Source organism: Cynocephalus volans, chromosome 13, assembly GCF_027409185.1.
Source record: "Cynocephalus volans isolate mCynVol1 chromosome 13, mCynVol1.pri, whole genome shotgun sequence".
Lineage (NCBI taxonomy): Eukaryota > Metazoa > Chordata > Mammalia > Dermoptera > Cynocephalidae > Cynocephalus > Cynocephalus volans.
Genome location: NC_084472.1, coordinates 88425439 through 88435866, shown reverse-complemented (window position 1 = coordinate 88435866; position 10428 = coordinate 88425439). Strand labels below are relative to the sequence as shown.

The window sequence follows — 10428 nt, the reverse complement described above, 5'->3', positions numbered from 1 at the left end:
GAAGGAAATAATTTGGTACCACTAAGGAAAAGACAAGAAGAAGGAAAGGAAGGAAAGAAGGAAGAAGGGAAGGAAGGAGAGAAAGAAAAAGGTGTATTAAATTGTAGTCTGATCTGGCAAACTTAGGAAGTAAAATAAATGAGATGAGATTTAATATAAATGTAAGGTACACCTAGGGAGAAATAATAATTCTCAAATATATAAAAGAGAAGGCTGCCTTTTAGAAAACAGCAATACAGAAAAAAGCAGAGAGTAATAGTGAGTAATTACTTACTGTAGATATGAGGCCACAATATTGCTGCTGCAAAAAAGACTGATGGCATCTTGGGCTGTATGTATAAAAGGATCTCTTGGAAAATAGAAGTGGTAAGACAGTTGCTTCATAAGGCCTTTGTCTGGCAGTGATTTTCACTGTGAAATGCTACCACAGACTTGCAAAAACGAATGCTAGGCCCTGGGTTCCTGAGCTGGAGTGGTGGGGGGGTGAGGGCTTTGCCACACCCCCCTGACATCTGTACCCAGCCCAGCAATGACCAAACCACCGCTGGAAGCCCCCCCCGCCCCCCCCGGCTCTTCTGTGGGAATGTGGGGGGTGCCACAGACCTCAATCCCACCCTCCTCTTTCCATCCCATTTCCTTCCCCTTTCCCCTCTCCCCCTCCCTCCCAACTGCTCTGCAACATCCTAGAATGTAAAAAAATAATATTAAAAATTACATTTTCTTTTTTTAAAAAAGGAATGCTATAAAAAGGACATAAAAACAGTATTGACTATTGAAAACAGAATAGCTGGAATCCTGCATATACATTAGGTGGGAGTTTCAAAGACTCTGTATATCACATTTTTATTTAAAGAAGTCAAATCCAGCTGGGCATGAATTTCTCTAGATATGGATTTAAAGCTGGGCTCAGGTTTCACGTTGTTTCCTCTGATCTGTTTGTTTCACTGTTGGAAGAAGTATGTCCTGTGAATGTGTGTGGTGGTGCTTTCATTGGATTTCTGGCATCATTTAGATCCCCAAGAAGGTGAGACTCTTTGAACTTAGAAAACTGGTGCTCAATCAATGAAAGAGAGACCTGGCTCTTAGCCAGAAAAGAAAATAAACTCAGTCTTAAATATGCAGGAACCTCCTTCAAGTTTGTTTTTTCTCACGATCTATCAGACTGTTGGTATATTGCAACATTATTTATAAAGAAGAACAAAGCTGGAATAGTGGAGGGTATGGGAGTCTGAGCAGATTGAGACATTAACTCAGAGACAGGGACTCAGTTCTGCTGATAATTTATCAGCCACTTATGCCTCAGTTTCCTATCTGGAGTGAGAGCGGTTCTGTGTGGCCCCCCAGGCAAAGCATAATTCATCAGATTGATGAAATGCAAACCAACATTGAGCTTCCTTTACATAAGCAAGTAAGGCAATACCATCTAGGAGGCATATCCGAGTTTATTGTACCTGGTTGTAACAGGATGACCCAGGATTGAGGCTTTAGTCCACTAACTTTTCTGTCCACTAGAATAAGCTTCTGAGAGCTTATTTTGAAAAGCTGATTCTTGGGGCACAGCTTCCAAGTTTCTGATAAAGTAGGTCTGGAGTGAGACCACAAAACCTAAATTTTTAGTAAAGATTCTAGGTGATTCAGATGGTAGTGGGCCATGACCACACTTTGAGAAATTCCAAACCAAGCTATATAGTTCACCTGGCTGGCAAATGTCTACCCACAGCCTGCTTAGCACTGTATTCTAACCACCCGAGGAATCCCAGCTATGGTACTGCCATGTGTAAAGAACTTGGAGTGTATTTTTATTGTTTTTCTGCTCAGTATCCATTTATCCTGCATTTCCTTTTGGGGAAGAGCCCCTACCTCTGCTTAGTTTATGAGCTTCAGGTAGATTTCATCCTCCTGGTCGGGGTGGAACAGGTGGCCCTGGCCTGGCCAGTCAGAGTACTAGATCCCCTTAGTCACACCGATTGGTTTGGAAATGAACATGTGACCCAATTCTGAGTGGATTTTGTCCTGAGTCTTATATAGGATTTGAACGTGAGCTTCTGGAGATGCTGTAGCTGCGTTGCCACCATGAGTGGAATTTCTATTTAAGAACAGGCCAAAGGACAGAAAGACAGAAAGCAAGTTCCGGCAAATATTCTTTGAGCCACAGATTGGGCCATACCTACAGCCAGCCAGATCCATCCCTGCATTTTTCCGTTTAAATGGGGAAATAACTTCTACCTTTTGTCTGAAGCCAGTTTGAGTGAGGTTTTCTGTCACTTGTAACCATGAGCTATATGTGATACTGTTATTATGATAGAGCGTCTTACAATAATGTTTCTGATAAAGATCAAATATTTTATAATCATTGCTTTGGAAAAATATATGTCAAAAACGTATATTTGGGAAGAACACTATGGAATTAAATCTTAGTTTAGGAGGGAAGAGGTTGTTCTGCGGTGTTGTAGGAGAAGATCCAATGATTATATCTATTGTCCGTCGACCACATAAGAGATAAGAGACGCTGAGTGTTGAGCTTTTTTTGTTTGTCTGGCTGCTGGCTGGTACAGGGATCGAACCTCGGACCTTGGTGTTATCAGAACTGTGCTCTAACTGCTGAGATAACCAGGCAGCCCAGTATTAAGCTTTCAGTACATTATTTCTAATCTCCACAACAAACGTAGAGTGAGTTAATATCTACATTTAAGGACGAGGAAGTTGAGGCTCAGAGAGGTTAAATAACTTGTCTAGGGCCACACAGTAGGAAGTGGTAGAACTTAGATTTAAACCACTTCTGCCAACATCGCCAGGCTGCTTGGGAGACTCACGATCACGAGAAGTTTTCCAAGTCTCCGCGTCTCTTCCTGGCAGACCACAGATGCAACACCTCTCACTGTCCCCTGCCCATCCACTGACGTGAAAGTGCCCAATCTAGTCTTCACTGGCTTTTACTTTTTCTGTCTGGAATTGTGCCTTCAACGTTCTTGTGAGTGAACGAAGACTTGGCTCGCCTACCCTGAAAGTTTCCTCAGCCTTCCTCAGAGCCAGATGTCACTTCCGAAGATCACTCTTCGGGTCCTGAAGAGCATTGCTCCGGATGGGTTTGAACTTGGGCGCCTTCCCCACACATCCTGTCCATCTTGCACATTCGGGCTGACATCCACATTCTGCTTCTGGCTGCATGTCACTCTCCTTTCCTTCCACGTCAGTCCCTCAGGTTGCCTGCCCCTTAGATGGTCACAAGTTGTTTCACCTGTGTCTGTGCTTTCAGCTGCTCACTGGCCTCTGCTGCAGGTTTGCGGGCGGCTCTGCCATGCGCGGATCACCTCCGGATGCCCAGGGCTTGGGCAGTAACAGCAGTCTCTGAAGAACATTTCACTGCAGGCCACTAGAGTCCCTTTTATTCTTCATGTTCCTCTTTTACTTTATAAAATTGGTCACAGTTAAGAAAAATTACTCTGCAAGACACATTGTGATGTGACTATTGAGTTGAAAACAAGGGCCCAATAATATTCTAAACTTAGAATCTTGCTTAACTTCTTCCAAAAAAAGGTAACTTAACCAGAGCAATGAAAGGCATGATCTTCTGGACCTGTCAGCAGAACAGACCACTGAGGCTCAATCGCACATACTGAGGCTCTCAGGTTCCCGGAGGATTTGGGTTAACCTGACCCTTGCCCCTACGCCTGTCACCACCCTTGTCCCAAAAAGGTTTCCCAAAGTAAGGGGGAGGGAAATAGAGTGAAGACATCCCAACCCTCTGAGGATTTCACAGCTTTTATTCTATCAGCTTTCAGAAGGGGTTCTACTGGCATTTTGAGTGGGAAAATTCATGGTAGTGATGCACTGTGTGGTGCGTTGTCAGACATTAGAAACTTCCCTGTACCACACACAATGAATGCTGGTTTGCAACAGCCAAAAGCAAATAGCACATGCTCCTGTATGTTTCCAGACACTCCCTGGCAGGATGGTACTGCCCCTGGTTGGAAACCTCTGGTAGTGCAGGGAGAACAAAAGGGGAGTGCTGGGGGCTGGAGTGTGGAAGCCAACTCTCCCACCCCCACTGTGATGCAGTGCTGGGGCTTTGGAGACAGCCTGCAACTTCAAGGGTTCACCCTATGATGATTGAGTTGTGATATATAAGGTTCCAGCAAAATGCTGAGGCTAAATAAGCCCTCTATAAATATTTGCTAATTAATTGTCATGTCTTGCTTATTGTGACATGCTCATTGAGACTGGAAATTTCACATTCTCTAGGTTGTGAAAAGCCCCAGGTGGGCTTAATACAATGCCATGCTACTGATAACCACTCAGGAAATATTAATTGCTGTTAATGAAAGTGTTGACTGCTTTAGATGCAAACACTCAGAAAGGGCTAAATACCTTTGGCTCTTTTCCTCTGTTGTATGTGGAAAGACTGATTGATACAGTCCTACAGTGAATTACTTGTCCTTCCATCTCTGGCATCTAAAACTTGGGTGTATTCAGGTCACTGAGTATTTGTGTGGGTGAGAGCCTTTCTTGGGCTTTAGCCAGAGAGCCAGGCTATTTGCAATACAGCTAGACTTTTCTGAAATAAAAAACTTGGTAAATATACCAAAGTAGGAGACAGGGACCGGGTCAGGTCAGGGACTGGGTCAGGTCAGGAACTGGGCCAAAAAATAGGGCAACCAAAGAGGCTGGGAGGCCATGCAGTAATAAGGTGTGTGCAGCAGACACCGGATACTGGTGGTTACTTTGAGCTAGCAGAGGGGTTGGGTAGGGTTGGGGCCAGTGTGGCATAGCCCTTGCCAAGCCTCCCACTCCTTGAAGCCCTAGTTCCACCTGAAAATGTGATCATTATCTTGCTGAGTACAGGCAAGATAATATCCGTGAGGGGCAGCAAGGATCAAATTTCCATCATTCTCGGTAGGTCAGAATCTGGGGTTCTGACTCCTTGCCCATGGGTTAGTCATGATAGTTTTATTTTCCAGGATGGTCACTGAAGTATGAGAAAAAAAAAGTCCGAGGCAGGGCTAAAGTTTTATAGAGAATTAAAGCCACTGCCAGTTTTAAAATACAAAATAACCTCTGATTGTCATAAGCAGTCACAGATTTACCTAAATTTCATGTCTACTGGAGATCGGGGTGACCTGGGTTCATTTGCAGATTTGCAGATTATACTGTCATTTTTTTCTACTTTTATACAAGAGACAATAACGTTTGCAAAGAGCTTCCACTTACTTGGTCTGATTATCCTTAACTATCTGGCAAGATAAAATCCAGTTTGTTCTAAAGAAAAAGTAGAGGAAGTGCAGGATTGTGCTTTAAGTACAAAGTTTACTTAAGAAGCAGTCCCCTCCCCTTCAACTTATTTTCCTGCAAGTCCAAATGGCAATTCCTTTTTAATTAGCCAGGGTGTTAAATAATGAAAGAAAGCTGTATTTTCTTCTTCCTTCCCAGGTGATCAGGATTTGGATCAGTAAATTCTGGCTCCTCCTCTTTCCCAGAGCCAGAGTGTCAAGAACCCAGAGCAGGATATCCACATTGATTTTAATGACTTTGCTAGAGGTCACTTTGGGGGAGAGTTTCAAAGGCAACTCACACAGCAGTGAAAGACAACACTGCTCTTCTGTGTGATGCCCTAGCACATTAATATGCGAATGGGCGTAATGTGAAATTCTTGGGAAGTGATATCTCAAGGCGAGCCTGTCACTACGCAGAGTAGAATGAGGGCACCTAGCCCAGAAGACTGTCTCTTTTCTCTGACCCCTTAAATCAGTGGCTCTTGTAGGTCTCCTCCTGGGATCATCATCCAGGTGTGTGCAAAAGAATCAAGAGGACTGCTCACGTACTTGGAGAAAAAGGAAAATGCATAATGTCTTGGATTCGGTTTGTATTTCTACTTGGATCACAGGCCTCATTCTTGGGCCATTCAAGACTTAGGTTTTTCTAATTATTTCTTTTGAATTAAGTAGATTTAGTTCTAGGACTGGCTGGTTTGCTTAGCTGGTTAGAGTGCGGTGTTATAACACCACAGGTTAAGGGTTCGGATCCCTGTACCAGCCAGCCACCAAAATAAAAAAGGTCACCTAGTTTTGAGTCTTGTCTCTGCAACCATAACTGATAATTATGAGATCTTGGGAAAAGTTTATAAACACTCAAATTCTCCAGTTTCTCATTTAGAAAATGCGGGTGGACAAGCAGGACAGGCCCTGCAGAAATGCATTTGTTGGGGGGCGCTAGGAGTTCCTGAGGGGGAACTCAGCTTGCGTTACAGCAGGAGACCTGGGACTGTGATTTGATAGAATTTCAGTCCCCAAAGCTGGGAGCTTCCCAGCAAGAGACTCATCCAAAGAGTACAAGAAGCTGGGCATGAAGAGATTCTGACTGCCATGCTATTGTCCAGACTGTTCCTGGCCTGGTCTGGAACCACAAGAATTCAGGGCATCTGTGACATCGCCTGTGGAGAACAGATGTACCAGGACATGGTGCCTGGTGGCACAGTGGCAGCCCATTGGGAAGTCCTAGAGCTGGCAGAAAGTGGCAGACACTCCCTAGGCATGACCAGAATTTCTTGGGTAGAACTACAGAGGGGTGGGTGGTGTTCCTATGTTAGCAGGTAGAAGCAAGAGTCTTTGAATACTGAGTAATTACCCTTAATATTATCTCCTCCAGTCACTGAAACCTGGGAAAACTTGGGCTTCATCATGTACTTGGCAATCATCTTATGCCCTAGAAATAATATTATCGATAGTGGTTAGCTTTCCAAATGAGAAAAGAAATAGAAAGGCAGGAAGGATGGAAAGAAGGGAAAGAAGGAAGGGAAGTCAATTTTCCTCATAATAAACTATAAATTGGCTAAACACTGTACATTTATTATTGGAAAAAAAGAACTTTTGTTTTTAAATCCCTAAAATATACATTGATATATAGAATATATCAGATAGCTGGCCTGCGGTGCCTTTGCATGATCTGCCAAGCTGTTCACCCTGATCTGTGTGGCTAAAGTAGAGCTTACTTAGGGCTATGTCCACCGCCTAATCCCCAAAATATACCTTTAACACTCTGGATGGGGCTGGCTGGGATGGCAATAAAGAGTTTCATCTCCAAACCAGGGGGCACAGTTGGTAGAGGCAGGTAGGGGATTCCCATAGCACCACAACATTTTGGGGGCAGTGAAAGGAAGAAAACGGAAGTGTGGAGAACATCTTCAGTGTGCAGATGTGGAAAGTGGGACCAGGAGTGGGCAGAGGAGCCAGGATGAGAGCAAAGAGACATGCAGTTGGGGGCACAAGGGTTTCTGCTGTGGTTTTCGCAGAGAGGCCAGCAGAGACAAGAAAATCAGCTGACTTTGCATTAACATTGGGAGGATGTGTGACTCATGCATCCCCAGACAAGCCTCTACTAATAATCTTGGTCAAACTTTCCAGTTTTATTACCTTTTTAAAAAAAATTACCTACTGAATGTTTAAAAGCCTGGATCTCCATGCCAATACCAATTATTGTAATTGTACTTAAAGGATTAATTGTTTGAGTGTTTCAGTTTTTATTTTACAGAGAGAAGATGCCTTTGCTTTTTTCCTTGATAAACTATTCAGCACTGGAGACCAGCATCTTAAGAACTACACATTCTAGGAATTCCCTGCAGGGTTCTAAGTACCTGGAGCTGGTGTTAAAAAGATAATCAAGAGCAAACATCTCTTCCTTCCTTGGAGCTCCTGTTAATTTGTGTTTAAAGGCCTAGACTCTAGCAGAGTTAATGTTTACAGGGAGGTAATGTATTATTTACTTGGACTCCAGACACCAAAACATCTATAAATTTATGCATAGTTAATCTCCTTCTGCTTCCTTCTTTACTTAAGTCAATTTAAGACCTGATCTATTAACAGATTCAAGTATAAAGATCTTTCAATAATTTCACGCATTAATTCCTTTAAGAGGAAAATAGAAAATGAAGTACTTGCCAAAATTTCATTTAAAATGAGAAACCCTTACAGACTTCAGAGGAAGTGGTATTGGGTAAGGTGATAAAATGGTAAATAATAAAAATGTGAAAGAAAAATAAATTATTGGCATTTTATCCTTTGGAATTATATGCAAATTGCAGAGGAGAAAATGGATTCTAAGGCGTGAAATCTTCTTCCAGAATGTAACAAGTTATTCTGAAGAATTTCCAGGGACGAAAGAGAACGCATATGAACAAAGCTAATTTGAGAGGCAAATTATACTGTTTAACAATATGTGAGTTTATGAATGTGAATTGACAAATTACATGTTGCACAGAATTCTTAAGCAAGGGTTCTCAACCAAGTTGTAAAATTCTGTACCTGCTGTGGCTTTTTCTGTACCCCCTGCAGTAGCTCAGTGACTCCAAGTGCAGGCTGCCTGAGTGTCCAGGTGTCTGGGGCCCCTCAAGATTTCACCCCAGACTTAATCCAACCCAGGCTACATGATCCACTTGCCTTTCAGGGACAGGAACCAAGAGAATCTCCTCGCTTAATTACACAGCAGTGAGGCACTGAGAGTTGGTGGTAATTGGGGAGGCCTTTTAGGATCAAAGCAGCAAACCAGTTTAAAAGCTAGAGGTATCAACACAATAACTTGTACACAAATGTTTATGATTGTCAAAAAGTGTTAACAACTCAAATGTCCGTCAGCTAATGAATAGATAAATAAAATGTGGTATATGTATACACCAAAATGGTATTCAGTGGTGAAAATAAATGGAGTATGTATGTATGCTACAACATAGATAAATACAAATTACCAATACCAAGAATGGGTTATTACTACAGATCCAACAAACTTTAAAAGAATAGTAAGGGAATACTGTGAACAACAAATTAATGCCAACAATTCAACAATTTAGAGAAATTAGACAAATTCCTTGTATACCATATAAAAACTGGCCCAGGATGAAGCAGAAAATCTGAATAGCCTTATATCTATTAAGGAAATTGAATTTATCAAAAACCTTCTCAGAAAGAAAACTCCATATTATTTCACTGGTGAATTCTATCAAATGTTTAAGAAAAAAAAACTCCCTCTGAAAAAAAGAGGAGGAAACAATTTCAACTCATTTTATGGGGCCAACACAGCCCTAATACCCAAACTTGACAAAACATTACAGAGAAAAGAAAATTAGAGGCCAATATTCCTTATGAATAAAAATCCTCAACAAGTGGGTTTTATTCCAGGAGTACAAAGTTGATTTAACATTCAACATTCTGTGTACTTTATCACAGTCATAGAATAAAAGTAATACCACATGATTATTTCAATAGACAGAGAGGACATTTGACAAAAATTCAATACTCATTTTTTTAAAAAGAAAATTTTCATGGTTTTATTGTATCATGAGGCATTGAAACATCTGAACAAATCAACATCTGGGCGGTGAGGTAGCTGCTTTCTCCTTTGGGTTACTAGAGCAACTTGTTAGTAGACTAAGAAGAAAAAAAAAAAAAAAGGACCACCTTTTGCATTACCTAAGTCTTTCCAAGGCTTTCCAAGGCACGCACTGGTACAACACAAGCTTCTCCTGTCAGGTGCAACTAGTCTAGAGTCCAAACACCCTGGACAACACCTCGGTGGTGGCGGCGGTGCACCGTGTCCACTGCCACTGCAGCCCTGCTCGTTTGTGTATGATATGTGGGGCACCTGGAGGAGTGTGAATAATATCGGGAAGAGGAGGAAGGAGGAAACAGCATGAGTGCCTGGCTGGGAGGTGAGCTGAAGTTATGGAGGGAAAGTATGAACATGCGTCATTGGTACCAACTGAAGCATTGCTGATGTTCTTTAATAGGAACATCTGGTGGCTCCTCATTATGGGGATCTTCATCGGCATTGAGAGGGCCCACAGCCACGCTGATGATGCAGCTATCTGGCATGGGCTCATGGTCCTGTGTCATGATGCTGTGCTGGATTTTCTGGAATGGAAAGCTAGACAACTTCTCCACAATGGCAGCTTTCCCTGGAACTGCTGTCCTTTCCACATAAAGCATGATGTGTCAATATAAATTGTGCCTAGTTGGGTTCTGTCATTATCAAATAACTGGTAGTCATGTTGAATGGAGCTGAATCCAGTCTGCTCCTAAACTGGCTTGTCTCCCATTCTGGAGCATACCCCGGCTTCGTTGAGACCCGAGGGGTTGGCACGATGGCAGCAGCGGCAGCAGCAACCCAGTGCGGTCTCTCAACAGTCATTTGTAATTTAAAGAAAAAACAACAACAAAAACCAATTAGTAGCCAAACGGGAGAAAAGGGAACTCTTTCAACCTGATAAAGGGCGTGCACAAAAAATTTAGAGCTAACATTTTGCTTAATGGTAAAATAATGGATGCTTTCTGCCTAAGATCAGCAACAAAGTAAGGGTGCCCAATCTCTTCGTTTTTAAATCAAGTTTTCTAGTCTTTTCAGTAAAGCAAGAAAAAGAAACAAAAGACATAAAGATCAGAAAGA

At 42.3% G+C, this 10428-nt stretch overlaps 1 pseudogene; it reads right to left on the bottom strand.

Annotated features, from left to right (window-relative positions):
- Positions 1-9521: 9521 nt before the first annotated feature.
- LOC134361714 (nuclear transport factor 2-like) lies at positions 9522-10081 on the bottom strand (annotated as a pseudogene).
- Between the last annotated feature and the right edge of the window lie 347 nt (positions 10082-10428).